Source organism: Triturus cristatus, chromosome 3_2 (assembly GCF_964204655.1).
Source record: "Triturus cristatus chromosome 3_2, aTriCri1.1, whole genome shotgun sequence".
NCBI classification, from domain to species: domain Eukaryota; kingdom Metazoa; phylum Chordata; class Amphibia; order Caudata; family Salamandridae; genus Triturus; species Triturus cristatus.
Genome location: NC_140584.1, coordinates 840,298,275 through 840,315,803, shown reverse-complemented (window position 1 = coordinate 840,315,803; position 17,529 = coordinate 840,298,275). Strand labels below are relative to the sequence as shown.

Below are 17,529 nucleotides of genomic sequence, written 5' to 3'. Positions count from 1 at the left end.
GATTGTGGTCCTCAGGCATTGTACACAATTACACCTGCTGTCCTAGTAGAAACGCTCATGAAAATCTTTGGCATTTCCCATGCTATTGTCATCATTGACTAGTTGAATGCTTAAAAGATGTACTGACTTTCTCCTTGTGAAGCAAATTATTGCCTAAAGAAGTGGCTTCACTTCAGAAAGAGTCGTACTGTCCATCTCTTTCCAAAGTAGTTTTGTGTCTTACCGTAGTGCATGGCCTTTTCAGTCTCATGAAACCCCAATGTGAACAAACATTCCTTTCTGCAGTGATAATAATCATTATGACCAGGGTACAAGTCCTAAAAAAAGAAGGGAGGGGGACTAACCTAGTTAGGCAGTATGCAAATGACATCACGGCGCACGACATCACGGCGCACTACATCACGGCGCAAGACGTCACAGCGCACGACATCACAGGAATTGACATCATAGAAAGTGGCATCACAAGCCACGACTTTACAGGAAGTGGCATCACAAGAAGTGACATCAGATCTAAAGCCCTCACATATATGTGTAGCAGTTCTATCATGTTTACGTTTGTGCGCATTGTGAGGATAATAGCACAGTGAGCTATGGAAGATGATATGTGTCGGCTTCACCTTGCAATCCACCAGTTCTATGTAACACATCCTGTACATTCATTTACAAACATATAATTTATTGTACATGTAATATGCACGTGTTGATGTAAAGCGCTCCGACACCCTGCCTTGGAATGAGTTGGGCTGTACAAGAAAAAATAATGGTACTTAAATTATTTCAACGCCTCATCAGGGGAAGTAAGCTCTATATAAATGCAATTTGTTTTGTTGTAAATACTGGGAAAGAACAACACATCTGATATTCTTACAGTGCATGCATATCTCCTAAACAGAGACTGAACAAAGTGAAAAGCTGCCTCTCGTAAGTATGTGTGAAGTGCTAACAAGGTGTGAGCCTTTGTTCCCTCCCCTCCCCCCCTTGCTTCTTTTGCATCAGATGTGTGGCTCCTGACTACTCCCAGCCAAGACACTCGAACAAAAGGAGGCCTGATGACCCCTCAAATTCGGCCTTTGTTATGGGCCCAGCAGGAGTGTTAAATGAGAGAGCCCCGTCCTGTCCCCGCCTGTACGTTGTTGCTTTTTGCAGGTGGAAAGCAGACAACGTGCAGGCGCTGCTGCAAGTGTCCCGGTGTTTGGAAATTACACCGGGACGAGTTCAGCACATTATTCAATGAGGCCCAAGTTCTTGGCAGGGTGGACGGCGTTGACCCTGTGAAAAAAGTGGGCGGACGCCGCCCACACGCGTGCATCCCTGACTCGTGCCCTGATTATGATCATGATAATGGCTGCAGAGCCTTATAATGGCGTGGGTGCTGGAGCAAGGAAGTAATTTTTGTGAGACCAAAGAGCACAGATATTTAGATGTTGGGTCCTGCATGTTGAGTTTGGGGCCAGGGTACAGTGCTAGTTAGTGTTTGTACAGGATATATAGTCATCTGTGGGATGACGGGTGCAATAGGGTCGTGTTAATGAAGTGTGTGGGGTCATCACATGGTTCACTTATGGCTGTCCATGCTAAGGGCACGGTAGAGACTGTAAATATATTTTTGGAGGCAATGTGTACTGCTTGTGAGGAATTAAATTGATGTTTGTAGGAAACATGGTTTGACATATATGAAATCCAGTTGTTATCAGTTAATTCAGGAGAATTCAGGTTCTTTGAATGAATTTGTAAAATAGGTGTATCAGGCCTTATAATACTGGCTTATAAATTATACTGATTAAGTGTTGTGTAATTCTAGGGTTTTATTAAAACTGAATCCACAGTAAACCACTGTGTTTTTTCTGTGTTGTAACTTACCAAATCACTGTATTTTGGGGCAGCTTTGTGTTCTTTTGCATTATGAAATGAAGTACATCATCCTTATTAGATCTTTGCAAGAGGGTTACAGATCTTAGAGCTTTGATTCCCGGCTCTTTTCGGGTTGATTATTATTTAGGCTGGATAAGCTCCATGTTAAATAAAGCGTGCAGTGGTCAAATTACTTTCAAAGTACCCTACAGAGCCAGTCACTTTCAAACCTATCTTGCTGTTGTCAATAAAGCCAGATTTGCGGAGAAAGCAGTTCCAAAACTTGAAATCCCCCCTTGAAAACGAGGTGTCCACCTATTTTGATGTTACATGTTATGTGGTAATTTTTGCATGCAATATTACCCTATGTGAAATTGCTGGTGTTTCCATGGAAAAATTAGCTGGGAAAGACCTGAAGTAATTATGCTCTAAAAAAGTTCCTTAAATATCGGAACAACCTTTGTTTGGCGAACAAGTAGCTACAGTGCCTTCCTTGGACTTAATGGAATGTTGACCGAAAACTGTGTTTTTTACTCTGGTGTCTCCTTGCCACTGTGAGAACATGGTGGGATACTGGAGGACTGGATTGTCGGGTTTCTGTCTTACATGGTTGCAGCCTATATGGCGACATTGCTCTATTTCTTGCATTAATTTCCTTTAAAAAAAGTTTGAGAAAGAGGTTTTTTTTGTCACCTAGTTCCACTGGTGATGTTTATACATTTTTAATAGGGTTTAATGTTTTTTAAGGGCCTAAATGGAATGAGTGGGCATTGCATATTTTAATAGACTGCCAAATTGTCTTATTTAAATGGCTTTTGTAGCAAAAGCACATGCAAAATATATTTTCTTTGAAAAAGTTATGTGGAATCCCATGTATGGGCGGCACTATTCAAGTGCTTATGCTTTCAGTGGAGTTTTCCCTGAAGGAAAACCTGATTTACAGGTGAGCTAACAGTCGTTAACACTTTTTGTTGACAAAAGTGCTACTGTTGGTGATGGAATTAGAAACTGTCCTCTGAACAACCCTGGCCTTTTGCCGTGGTTTAAATCGAGGTGTACACTCATTTGGGATTTATTTCTTATTCCTTCAGTGAATGGTTTTCTTACCCAATTAGCAAAGGCAACTTCCTTTGCCGATTACCCCTTGTGGTCTTGTGTTGAAAGAAAAAAAAAATCAATCTGCAATTTTGACCTTTTCTAATGAATTCAGTAATTTTTTGGCTGTTTATGTGATCTGATTTAACATGAAACCTGCACACTTACGTGAATTCTGTGCACATTTATTTAGCAAATGTTTAATGCACTATTGCTATGGAAAGCCATGTCCTCTCTATTACAATGTGCATCTAAAGTTGATTCAACCCTAATTTGCGTGGCTTGTATAGATTTTCTACATGCATTGATTTGAATGAGAGTACATGTGACAGAAACTTAGATTTACAATTTCCCATCTTTCTTATGAGAAAAATGAAAATAGAAATGTAAACTACCATCTGCTGAGCTAGTTCTTTATGAATCCTTGCTTAGAACTTCCAAACATGACAGTGAGTCTGACTATGTTAAAAGTGAGAAGGCAGAGCAAGGTTGTGTATAACATAGGCTCAGTATAAAATGTCAGCTAATGATTCATTATGGTATTAACTATTACAGTGGCTCTAAAGCCAATTTTCATGCAGTTTCTCAGTATTTAAACAGGTGCAGGTGCTTCCCTTATTGAAAAAGCATTCTTTGATTACTTGAAGACGGGACACATTTTTAATAAGACACCAGTATTATTCCCCAGCAAGTGTCTTGAGAAATGTTTCTTCTCTATTTTATTTTATCAAACAATCTGGCAAAACAAAAGGAATTTAAACAGTTGATTACTCAGTTTCGACCAGTTGGTGTCAAAGCATCCCACTTCCTACAAGCCACACTGAAAGAGCTACAAAAGAGGAGGATGCAGATATTCGCAGAACGTAACATGGCACAACGTTTTTTGAATGACATTGACCAGGATAAATATGTAATTAGCATCTAGCTTTGGGGGGATCACTGAAATGGCAGAACCACAAAAGGTGCAACATGACACCTGTGTTGGTGTGGTGGGTGGCTAAATGGGGCCTCAGACAAGCAAGGCTTCTGATTGCTGGGACTGGGAAAAGGTGGGTTTGAGGTGTTGCCAATAAGGGGAGTAAAGCAAAAAGATAAGAAAATGTTGTGGACAAATGCAAGAAATTAAAATTGAATTGCTTGCCATGTTCTAAGAAAGCTTGTTTCACTAAACATGTTTACCTTGCCACAGGGGCAATAGAGTGCTTTAAAATTTACAAGAGATACAAAGAGTTATTCTTGGACAGCCAGTATCAGTTGTATAAACGGGTGTGGAATTTAATCAAATATCTACTTGTCCGTGGGGCAGGTGGCTTCATAAATCCACTTGCCCCTTTTGTGTCGTGTAGTGCAGCGACAAATTATGGCAGCAATCTCATTATATAAGAGCTTTGATATAGCCTCTCTGATTATGCCATGGCTCATATCATAGTAGTGTTTGAATACTTGCAATTCCCTTATTTTGCGACGTTTCTGTACATCTGCATAGTGGTGTTGAAGGTAGTGGTAAGCAATAGTTCCAGAGTTAGAATGCCCTTTTGAGTCTGTGCAAACCTACTAACTTGCATGTTTTAAGGGTTTTTAACAACTCTTCTCTAATCTTTTCCCATACTGCGAAATGTTGGAAATTTACTCCTGACAATGGCAGACGTAAACCGTCTTCCAGAGTTAGGGGGGAAAAAGTGGTTGGAGCGAAAGTGAACTTGCAAACACTCAGATTTTCACATGGGTAAATCTACACATGCATATTTGCTCATGCTAAAATGCAGTTCGCAAATATTTTCAAGGGGCATTATTTCTTGTCCTACTTCTATAAAATCTTAAGAATTCACGAAAGCTGTATAGCTGCACTTAATGCAAGGATGTATACCATGGGTGCACTTTGTTAGAATACAAATGTCTTAGCTATGTTGCTTGTTTATTGTTCTGCGTAAGTTAGCATTCACGGCACCATTTTATGTTTGGCCGCCATTTTGAGCCATGATCGAAACTAATCTCTCTCTCTGCGAGAAGCAGCTTGGTAGTTTTCGTTTTCTCCAAGGTTGGGCCTTGCTGTTCTAATGAATACACTGTTCCTATTGGTGCATACCTTTCCCACTAGATTGAGGCCTACTCCCACTAGTCCAGCGGTGGGCACAGGCAGAACGACCTTGGCATAGAGATAGTGTGTTCCCGGTCTCAGGATCAAAACTTATCCTTCTGTACCTTCTTTGTTTAGCTGTCTCCATCTGGAAATTTCCAGTCTGGGCGTGCCTTCATTGGTTCTGAATCGTACATAATGTATCCCCATGTTTGCTGATGTCAGTCCCTCTGCAGCAATCCACAGAGACTGGGCAGACTGGGCTCCGCTCGAGTGTATCTGAATAAATATATTTGGTTTGTATTCTCTACTGTCTGACCGACTCTTCATTTGTATGGAAGGCTGAGAGGTTGTCGCGAGTGACCCGTGTGGCCCTAAGCAGGTCACTTCCTTCAGTTAGCGCCCAAACAGGGACTCCATCGGGTGAGTGGCCCATCCCCTCCTGAGGACGTGTGGGAAGGTCACGGCCACCGTCGGGTCAGACAGACCGACCAGGGATCCCTGCACGAGAGAGTTCCTGAACTCGCAGCTGCCCCTTCTGTCCCGCCAGATGGTGCTTCGCCCTGCGGTCATCCCGACTGGAGACCTGAACGGCGAAACCCTTGGATCTGACCGTTTGGTCCGAAGAGTCGGCAGTGGAGAATAAATTTGTTTGACCTGTGTGCACCAGGTTAGTTTGTTTTGGTTCTTTGTGGATATGGTACCATTTTGGTTTGTATTTGGCATGGTCTGAGGACCGATTTTGGTACAAAGTGTTTGCGAACAGTTTGCCAGGCAACATAACAAATTTGTCTCACTTTTGGAAATGCCTGGAATTAGTTGATTCTTGGTTTCTTGTTGTTGTTGTTGCTCTCCAGGTGCTCGATTGGAAGAAAGTCAGCCAGCGCCTCCTGAAGGCACTCTAAACTTTGAATTATGTGAAGCATGGCCTTGGCCCTATTATGTTTAGTACGCTATGGCACTAATATACGAGGGACAATGCCGAGTTGCAGTGGCCATTGACGGGCACTTTTGACGAACAAAAAATTGGGTTTTTACAGGAGAAGTTGATTGCGAAAAGAAGTAGACAGTCTGTTTGATTCTCTTCGAATGTGGCAAAAGGAGGCTAAACAGATACAAATGAAAGCAGAGAAAGAGGCCCGAAAGGGGAAAATGTAAACATTGACTCAGAAAGCTGTAGCACATGATAAAGAGAAATCAGAGATGGTGGTCGAATGTGAAGATAGGAGGTTTCGATTGAATATTGATAAATCTTATGTGACCCAAGAAGAAAATGATACGTTTGTGGAACAATTGTTTGATACTTGACCCCCACCACATATGCCCCGCAGAGGATATATCCCGCTCTTCCCTCACAGCCCTAGCTACCCGGTTCTTCTGTTTCTGCTTCCGTTACTGTTGATCGGACTGCCTTGGCCACGGCACCTCCTGTCCTGTCTTTGTCCTCGCCGTCTGTGGCAGCTATGACTGTTAGTACTCCTACAACACCTATTGCTTCGGCGTCCCTTTTGCCAGCTCTTACACCTGCGACGCAGCCAGCAGCGACATTAGTGCCTGCTACTTCTGTTGTTAGTCCCAGTGTGTTGTTCGATCCCCGACATTACCGAGTAGTGGGACACCAGTACGTGGATTTGAGGATAGAGACCGGACGAAGTTTAAAGAGCGAATGGGTCCGTATGTGTGATCAGAGTTGGGAGATGCAGAGAAAAAGGTAGGGGCTAATCAGGCTGCGCAGTGGGCCCAAAACCCCATTTATGGTGTGGTAGATGTGTGGAGTGTGATGAAAGATTATGAGCCTTTTGTACAACAGCATGCCCTTAAGCATATGTCTGCTTCTTTGATCGGTCTTTGGGAGCAGTGTTTCAACGATGCAGCACCGCAGATTCAATATGATATTAAGGATCATGTATATGTTACTGATATGGCGCCTGGTAAAGTTTTTGGTAATGTTGCAACATTGGTTACTTATCTGGGTAGACTGCTTGAGAAGAGCCCCAGCCCGGCATCTCAGTTTCCAATGCGGGAAGTTCATCCTATCTATCACCCTGAAATACCAGAGCTAAGGGTTCTCTTCCTTGGGATGCTCATCAATAGTCATGAGCTCATGAATATTCCTGCCCATGCGCGGGATATTAATGTGCTTATGACTATTGATGAGGATACACCTGGAAGAGAACTAGGATTTTGCAGCGTGAATCTTTCTGGATTCACTATGCTGTGCATTATTCTGCGATCTGGTGGATGGGTCCGGATTCGTAGTCCTTTCTTTTTTTTTTTCTTTTTTTTTGTAGCCCAGTTGGGCGTCGACGTCCCACCATTTGGTGCACCTCTCGTGACGTCGTCGTGCTTCCTGCGGAAGTCCCACCTTTAGGGCGCCATCTTCAGATTCTTTTTTCCGCCGTTGGGTCTGGATCGTCATCGAGAAGCTCCAGAGTTTTAGACGAAGGAAGAAGGAAAATACGCGAGTTTCATCGAAGGAGAACCGTTAGAAGACTACAAAGAGAAAGGTATTACAGCCGGGACGACGAAGAAGGAGGGGATCCTCGAAATTCTTCGACGCACAGAGGAAAATGCGCACTCAGAGGCTCTGAGCGCAATGGACAAGACACCATTTAAGTTCTGCCCTAACTGCCACCACAAGTTCGCGCACAAGGACCAACACCCGGTCTGCAACCTTTGCCTGCCGTTCGACCACGAGAGCAAGGACTGCAACGCCTGTTCCGCCTTCGCGCCGAAGACTCTCCGGGTGAGAGAACGTCAGAGGAGAGCCAACTTCAGCATGGAAGGCAAGGGTAAGGCCCTGTCGCTGTACGATGTGGGCCTATCAACCGACGATGAAGACAACATCGCCGAGGGACCTGATGTCTTCACGGTCACAGAGACCGATAAGAAAATGCCTGATGAGGTAAGAGACACGTCGAGTACAAAACCACCGAAAGGGCCCCGAAAATCGGATGGTGACTCTCGAAAAAATGAGTCAAAGTCCTCGAAGGAAATACCGGCACCGAAGATTTCGACGTCTGTCGGTGGACTCCCAGGTGCCGAAGACCGCCGAGAGGCAGAGTTCGTCGAAACAGACCCACGAGGTGGGATGTTCGGCGACGAAAGTCAAGACCGCGTCGACGCAAGCTCCGTCGAAGAGACCTGTGGTCGACGCCGAACACATCTCAAGCATGGAGAAGAAAAAGAGAAGGCTCGAGATGGAGAGCATCCTTCAGAGGAAGAAGGAGTTTGACGAACGAATGAAACAATTCAAAATCCCAACGGTCCCGTCGACGGATGTCGTGGAGATCGAGGAAGAAGGGGATTTCGACGCCGAAGAGCAGTCGAGAAGTCCTGAAGAGGAGGAGGAGGAAGGCACCTACTATGAGGCAGAAGGTGATGATGAGGATCAGCAGTCGTTCTACGGCTCGGCGCCGTCGACAAGTCAGGAGCTGGAATGGCAGGACATCGACACCGAAAACCCCGAAGAGCCCGTGGACTCGTATCCTTCGAGGCCTTCGCTGCCTGACGACATCGGGACGTACAACATGGTCGTCAAGAGTGCGGCAGCAGCCTTTGGTGTGAAATTGGACGAGGAGAAGCCGAAAGCAGACTTTCTACTTGAAACTCTGCTCCCCATCCAGACAAGGAGCCAGTTCCTCCCCATGCTCCAAAGCGTGATGAACCAAGGGAAGGAGGCGTTTAAGGACCCGGGAACATGCCGGTCCATCACACCCAGAACGGAAAAGAAGTACAAGCACTCCTCGCAGGATCCTCCTTACATCAAGGGATCGGTTATGGCAGATTCCATCATTGCTTCCACGGCCAGGAAAAGAGCCAATGTGCCGGCGACCTCGGGGCCACCTCCTGATAAAGAGAGCAGAAGGATGGACCTCACTGGAAGGAAGGTAGAAAGAAACGCCGCAATGCACTGGCGCATGGCAAACTCAAACACGCTACTGAACAGACACCAGTACCAGCACTGGGATGAGATGGGGGAACTAGTCAAGCATCTCCCAGAAGAGTACCGTCAAAGAGCTTCCCATCTAGTGGAGGAAGGGAAGAATATCGCCAACTCATGCATCAAGACTGCATTGGACGGGGCGGAAACTTCGAGCAGACTGATGGCCATAGGGATCACTGAAAGGAGACAGGCTTGGCTCAGAATTTCTGGATTCAAGCAGGAAGTCCAGAATAACATACTGAACACCCCTTTCAATGGTGAAACGCTGTTCAGGGAAACTGTGGACGAGAAGCTCACCCAGCTGAAAAAGGAAAATGAGACCGCAAGATCCATGGGAGCCCTGCAATTCAGAGGAATGCGAAGAGGCACCCCAAATCGGAGACCCTACGGAAGGGGAGGAAGCCAGCAGGGTACGTCGCACCAGACATTCCAGCATGGGCAGCAGGGTGACGGTCACAGCCAGCAGGGACAGCAGAAGCAGAACTGGCAGTACCAGCCTCGAGGCCAGTCCTTTCGAGGTAGAGGAAACGTACGTGGTCAAAGGAGGAGAGGGGAAGACCAACCCTCATATAAGTGACTACACACACAAAAGGACGCTCACCCACAGCATACCCCGAAGGGTGAAACGCAATGTAAGAACACCAAGGGGGTTACACAAAACAAGCGCCTACGAGCATGCAACACCGGTAGGCGGAAGACTGGGCCTCTACCTTCAACAATGGCAACAAATAACCTCAGACAAATGGGTTCTCAACGTCATACAGCACGGATACTGCATAGAGTTAGAGAAAAGGCCTCCAAACGAGAAACCAAAGAGAAGACAGCGCTCGGGTCAGGAGCTCGATCAACTCAGGGAGGAGACACTTCAACTACTGAAAAAGAAGGCCATAGAATCAGTGCCACGCAGAGAAAGGAACAAGGGAGTGTACTCAAACTACTTCCTTGTACCAAAGGTGGACGAATCACTAAGACCCATCCTGGACCTAAGGTTCCTAAACAAATTCATAAAGACGCAAAAATTCAAAATGACATCACTACAAGAAGTGCTACCCCAAATACGAGGCGGAGACTTCATGTCCACCGTGGACCTCAAGGACGCCTACCTGCACATCCCAATGAACAGGCGACACAAAAACCTGCTAAGGCTCAGCATCAACCAGGATCATTATCAGTTGACAACTCTGGCATTCGGCCTAAAGTCAGCCCCAAGGGGCTTCACAAAATGCCTTGCAGCAGTAGCAGCGTACCCACGAAGGGAAGGGATTCATGTGTATCCTTACCTAGGCGACTGGCTAGTCAAAGCAAGCACTCGCGAAAAGTGCGAGGAGCACGCAGAACGGGTGACAAGAACACTAACAAACCTGGGGTTCTCGATACACTGGGGGGAAGTCATCGATAGAACCAGAGCAGGTGAAGATCTTCCTGGGGGCGAAGATCAACACCATAGACGGAACGGTGATGCCCAGCGACAGAAGAACAATAGCCCTGCTGAACGAGACGCGTCTCTACCAGAAGGGGCGAGTACTGACCGTGAGAACAGTGAGCAAGATCATGGGGATGATGGCGTCATGCATCCACCTAGTCCCCAATGTATGGCTTCACATGAGACCATTCCAAGAATGGCTACAACAGCAATGGTCACAAGCAAGCGGGAGTTGGGAGGATCTAGTGGTTGTTACGCACGCAGTGCAGGAGGAGATAACATGGTGGAACAGGGAGAACTTAACGACAGGGAAGACCTTGAAACCACTAAACCCAACTGTGACCATTACCACGGACGCATCACAAATAGGATGGGGAGCACACATGAACAAACTCAGGGTGAGGGGTCTGTGGACTCCGGCAGATGCGGTCAGACACATCAATTACCTGGAATTGAAGACTGTCCTGCTAGCCCTGAAGGCCTTCCAGAAACAGCTATACAACCAGAAAGTGTTGATACAGACGGACAATACCACTACCATGTTCTATATCAACAAGCAGGGAGGGACACAATCATTCCCCCTTTCCACTCTGGCACAAGAGATTTGGAGATGGGCCATCCCACTCAAGATAGACCTGCTGGCCATACACCGACCAGGGAAGGACAATGTGGAGGCAGACTGGCTCAGCAGACAGACATCGGCATCCCACGAGTGGGAGCTCAATGGACAGGAAACACAGAGGCTATTCCAAAGGTGGGGAACACCGACAATAGACCTGTTTGCAACACGCCTGAATGCAAAATGCCAAAACTTCGCATCCAGACAACCAGAACAGCAATCGCAAGGGAATGCCCTATCGATAAGTTGGTCAAAGACATTTGCCTACGCTTTTCCACCGATACCACTGTTACACAGGGTGCTTGACAAGTGCAGGACCAGCAACATGACACTGATCTTAGTGGCACCACAGTGGGCAAGGCAAACTTGGTTCTCTCAAATAGTGGAAATGGCACAAGGCACTCCTCACAAATTCACAAGAAGAAAGGACCTGCTCTCCATGCAGAACGGAGAGGTCCTGCACCCAGAACCAGAGAGCCTCAGCCTGGCGGCATGGCTCCTGAAGACTTAGAGTTTGCGCACCTGAACCTACCTCAAAGCACTATGCAAGTGCTGCGGGAGGCAAGGAGACCTACAACACAAAAATGCTATGGGGAGAAATGGAAAAGGTTCACAATATGGTGCAGCAGAAATAAACTACTGAATAAAATGACAACAGAGTCAACGGTGCTTAGATATCTCACACACCTACTAAAAAGTAATCTATGCTCATCCTCCCTAAGGGTACACCTAGCGGCAATCGTAGCTTACACAAGAGGGGAGAGAGGAGGAAGTCTCTTTACGTCACAGGTAGTAAAGAGATTCCTGGAGGGGGCGAAAAGAATTGCGCCTCCAAAGAGGATGCCGCCGCTGGCATGGAACCTCAACATGGTCCTAACCGAGCTTATGAAGGAGCCGTTTGAGCCCATCCACAAGGCCACGCTGCAAATGCTAACGATGAAAACAGCCTTCCTGGTAGCGATAACCTCGCTGCGCAGAGTGAGCGAGCTGCAAGCACTGACACTGCAAGAGCCCTACATCCAGATACACAAGGATAGAGTGGTTCTAAGAACAGACCCACACTTCATGCCTAAGGTGGTGTCGGCATTCCATATGAACCAGACAATTCAGATACCGAGTTTCTTTCAAAACCGCACGACAAGCGCAGAAAGGGCACTGCACACTCTGGACGCTAGAAGGGCAGTGATGCACTACATTGAGAGGACCAAAGAGCACAGGAAGACCAAGCAGCTCTTTGTCTCCTTTGCCACTAGTTTACTGGGTAGACCCGTGACAAAAGCCACCATTGCACGATGGATTGCATTGACAATACAATTCTGCCACAAACAAGCAGGGCAGGAGCTATCAGAGGGGCCACGAGCCCACTCCACAAGGAAGAAGGGAGCAACTATTGCCTTTCTGGCAAATACGCCCATTCAAGACATATGCCTGGCGGCAACATGGGCTTCAGTGCACACGTTCACTAAGCACTATTGCGTGGACGTTCAGATGAACAAGGAAGCACAAGTAGGACAGAAGGTGCTTCAACACATATTCAACAGCCAACACTCATCTACCACCCAGCCGCCACAAAGATAACAAACCGCTACAAAGTCTATGCACAGCATAGTGAATCCAGAAAGATTCACGCTGCAAAACGAATAGTTTCTTACCTGTTGGTGTAGTTTTGCAGCTTGAAGATCTTTCTGGATTCACTAGCGAACCCACCCACCTCCGCCAGGAAGATGAGGATGGAGGAAGAGGTGGAAGGACATGGAAAAACAGAATAATTGGAATACTAAAAGAAATTGGAAAAGGAAATTAAGAGAACGCCTAGGGTAAAAAAAAAAAAAGAAGGGGAAAAAAGAAACCGAAGATAGCGCCCCAAAGGTGGGACTTCCGCAGGAAGCACGACGACGTCATGAGAGGTGCACCAAATGGTGGGACGTCGACGCCCACCTGGGCTACAAAAAAAAAAAAAAAGAAAAACAAAAGAAAGACTACGAATCCGGACCCAACCACCAGATCGCAGAATAATGCACAGCATAGTGAATCCAGAAAGATCTTCAAGCTGCAAAACTAACCGACAGGTAAGAAACTATTCGTTATAGGTAAGTAACTTATCCAACAGCACAATGTTGTTACTAGACCAGTGGCAGCAGCCCGTTTCCAAGAACAATGGGTTTATACTTCATGGAAAAGGAGTAAATGTAAATTGATACTTGTATAGCGCACTACTCACCCGCAAGGGTCTCAAGGCGCTTGTACGAATACCGCTGTGGAACCCATCCTGGCTTTCCCTGTGAGGCGTCCACTCCTGGGCACCCCCAAGGTGGAGGCCAGGCATCCTTAGCGTTGTGGGGGCCGTTGTGGAGATTAAGCAAGCTATTGCCCAGAGTTGCAGAGTGGGACTCCATGATTGGAATGGCACCGAGGCGAGAATTATCAGGTCCGTGGACTTTTTGAGCCCAACACCCGCCGAGGCGAGGAATTGAACCCTGGTCCCGGGCAAGACCTCTGCATCAGGGTCTGCCGCTCTAATCATTGAGCCACACTTCTCCACGGAGTGAAGTCTTGTCTCTAAAGACTCAGTTACCTGATCCTAGGCATAATCCAACTGGTTATTATAAAGAATTGACTGAAGCTGCCACTTCAACAGTGATGACACTTGCTGTTATTGAAGTGTTCTTTAGCTTACTAGTTCGGTTGATATTTGGAGACCGGTACACACACAGGATCATGTTGTGGAATTGGGTGGTACCTGGGATCAAATTAAAGTATACGATCAGGAATGGAAGCCAAGTGATAAGCCTAGACCAGAGATACTTGCTTTGCCCTGCCGTATCATTACGTATATGAATTCTCTTATCCCTCTGAGAAAAGTTGATTGGGACAAATTATCGGCTAGTCATCAGAAGAAATATGAGTGTGGCTAATTTTTTCACTCGGTTTGAAGATGTATTTCTAGATTATAGTGGACAGGATTTGTCTATCAAAGGTGGTGTTTGATTGTTTGTTAATAGATTTGTTTCCAATTTGCTTCCTGAGATTGGGAGCCAATTGCAGGCTTCCGAGAGCACCTGGTCCACATCTTCCCCTTCTGTTATTTTGAATATTGCACAGTATTATGAAAACAGGGAAAATGAGGATAATGAGAGGACTGAGAGGAAGCACAAGGATTTGAAGACAAAGGTGTTGTTGCAGCAGGCTTCTAGGGGGAATGGTAGAGGACGTGATGGTTCTGCCCGACAGCTTCCACTCAGTAGCAGGCCGCCAAATACCATGCCTTTAGGGCCAAATCAGTGTGCGTATTGTAAAGAGGAGGGACACTGGCATAGCGAGTGTCCCGTGCTTTTGCAGAAGGTGGTGATCCTGATACGACTAGGTTCTCGTGGACGGGGTCGTGGAGCTGATGGTCAGGACAGGGCTCAGAATACTGTGGCCTCGCAGGGTCGTTCTGATCAAAATTATTACGATGGCCCTTGGGCATGGCAGTATTATCATGATGATTATGACACGGATGAGGTGACAGGTGTGTCATACAGCCAGGGACAGAGTGAGGGACCAATTCCGATATCTGTAGAGCAACACGGTCCATATGTTAGTGTGGATGTGCATGGCTCGGCTGAGGAGTTTTTGATGGATGCAGGTGCAACAAACAGTTATATTTCTCATTCCTTGGTCCCTGGGGTGGCTCTGTCTGTCCAATGTTTCGGTAGGTTTTTCTGGTGTACCGCTTATGAGCCCCATTTCAAAACCCCTTGCGTTGACTATTGGTCCTTACACTGTGGATTCTCCATTTTTGTTGACGTCTAATTGTGGAGAAAATCTGATGGGTTTGGACTAGAAATTGTATGCTACGATTAATGCTCCCCGGCAGGTGTTTACATGACAATGGGTCCGGATGTAGTGCACGATAGGCAGTACCTATCCAAAGATCCGCCTTTTCCTACAGAGTTTAAAGATATACTGCCCACTCTTTGGGCGACAGGTGATATAGATGTGGGACTTTTACAGATACCGCCAGTTTCGATCCAAGTTGAAGATAATGCTATTTTACCTCACATCCATCAGTATAAAATACCGCAGGCACGTGAGCGAGCTTTATTGCAAATTGTACAGGACTTGATTGAGGAAGGAGTGGTTGAGGAGACGACTGCCAATGGTTGTAATAGCCCTATTCTTCTCATTCTCAAATGGACACCTTCGGGTTCCTCTGATGATCATGCTTTGTGATTGACTTACGTGAAGTTAATAAAATAGTGATTCCCCAGTTTCCGGGGGTTCCTGAAATTACCACTCTTTTGACAATGATTCCTTCTTCTGCTACATTCTTTTCTGTCATTGATTTGGAAAACGCTTTCTTCAGTATTCCCATTCATCCTTAAAGCAGGTATCTGTTTGGGTTCACACTAGCTGGTAGAAGCATTAGATTCTGTCGCGCTCCTCAAGGCTATAAAGTCAGAGTATCTACAGTCAGGCATTGAAAGGTCAGCTGGATTCCTTGTCGCTTCCTACAGTTAATGTATTGCTTCAGTATGTCGATGACTTGCTCATCGCTTCGAATACAGAACAAGGTTGCTGAGGCAGTACAGTTAAATTGTTGTTGCATTTAGCTCAGCATGGCCATAAAGTATCCCTTTCCAAATGTCAGTATTGTCGACAGGAGGTCACTTACTTAGGTCACCTACTGTCGAAGGTGGTAGGAGATTGACCCCTGAGCGCATCAGTGCCATTGTTAAAATGTCTGTTCCGCAAATTCAGAAAGATGTGCACGCTTTTATCGGTATCACTTCCTATTGCAGGCAGTGGATACCTAGCTATTCACTGTTAATCAAGCCCCTGCTTGCTCTAACACTAAAAGATGTGCATGAACCCCTGCCCTGGACGCCTGAATGTCAGCAGTCTTTTGAGCAATTGAAACTGCGCTTTGTTCGGCTCCAGTACTCTGCACCCCCGACTATACTGAACAGTTTGTGTTGTACGTCCATGAGATGGCCTGTTGATCTCTGTTTTAACACAAAAATTTGGAGATGAGCAACGGCTGTTTGCTTACTTCTCTGCTGTGCTTGACCCAGTCGCATGAGCCCTCCCGGAGCGGTTGCGGCCATGGCTGTCTCGATAAGATAATCAGCTGGACTCTTACTTGATACGGACCTCACAGTCTTGATACCCCATGCTGTAGATACACTTTTGAATAAAACAAAGACACAGCACCACACCAGTGCACGTCTGACAGGTTATGAATTAACGCTGTTTGCCAAACATATTACGATCAAACGATGTGCCACTCTGAATCTAGCCATGTTACTTCCCCTCCCTTCTGAGAATGAGGAGATTAACATACATGATTGTATCTTACGGATGGAAGAAGAGATGAAAGGACTGGTAGACTTGACTGATGTTCCCTTATCTGATCCCCAAGGGGAACTATATGTCGATGGCTCCTGCTTTAAATTACCTGATGGCACTACAACTGCTGCATATGTTATTACTACGCTCTATACGGTAATTGAGACATCACAAGTTCCCTATCAGTCGGCCCAAGCTGCAGAGCTTGTTGCCCTAATACGAGCCTGCGCATTTAGTGAGGGACTGGTTGTTAATATTTATACTGACAGGCAGAATGCCTTTGGAGTCGCCCATAATTTCGGGCGACTCTGAGCAGAGAGAGGGTTCCTTACTTTCCATGGTACAAAGATCCAGCACGGTCATCTTGTATATAGGCTTCTGTCCGCTTTGACACTCCCTAAGGAATTGGCGATAGTAGAATGTAGCGCCCATAGGAAAGTTACTGATGATGTAGGTAAATGGAACGCTTTTGCAGATCAGACAGCTAAGCAAACAGCCCAGACGAGAATGAAAAAAATGTTCGCAGCAGGTCCTGCTAGGCGGGTGCCCGAGGTCACCATGTTTGAGGATACATTTGAGAACGTGAAGGAAATACAAAGTGAGGCCACAGTGGAGGAATTAGCAGTGTGGCAAGAAAGTACAGCACTATTGAACGATGAGGGATGTTGGATTGACAAGTCAGGGAAGCAGAGAGGGATGTTACCAGATGCGTATGTGCTCCCTGTGGTCACGATGGCTCATGGCCCTGCCCATATCGGTGCTAGGAGTATTTGCAAGTTATTAGACCCTGTATGGCAGAATGATAACATCTCAAACTGCATCACATTTAGTGAAGTATTGCATGGTGTGCATGATGCTCAATCCTGGGAAAGGTACCCTTACACCACCCAGTAATTTTGCACCACCCATTTTGCCTTTTGAGGTCCTCCAGATGGACTATATTGAGTACGTGTTGGTGGTTGTTTGTGCATTCAGTAAATGGGTTGAGGCTTACCCCACTACATATATTACAGCCATTGCGACTAGAAAGGTACTCCTGAACGAGTTCTTTCCTCATTTCGGCTTGATCTGGAGTGATAACGGAAGTCACTTTAATGCCAAGGTCATTCAGTTAATTTGTGATGGTTTGCACATAAAACAGAAGTTTCACGCTGCAAACCACCCGCAGTCAACCGGTTTTGTTGAGA

General features: G+C 46.1%; 1 protein-coding gene across 4 annotated transcripts in view; it reads left to right on the top strand.

Moving 5' to 3' along the window:
- Window positions 1–17,529, top strand: part of SMG6 (SMG6 nonsense mediated mRNA decay factor) — a 1,079,424-nt gene that overhangs the window by 129,264 nt on the left and 932,631 nt on the right. The gene's annotated exons all lie outside the window — the stretch shown is intronic.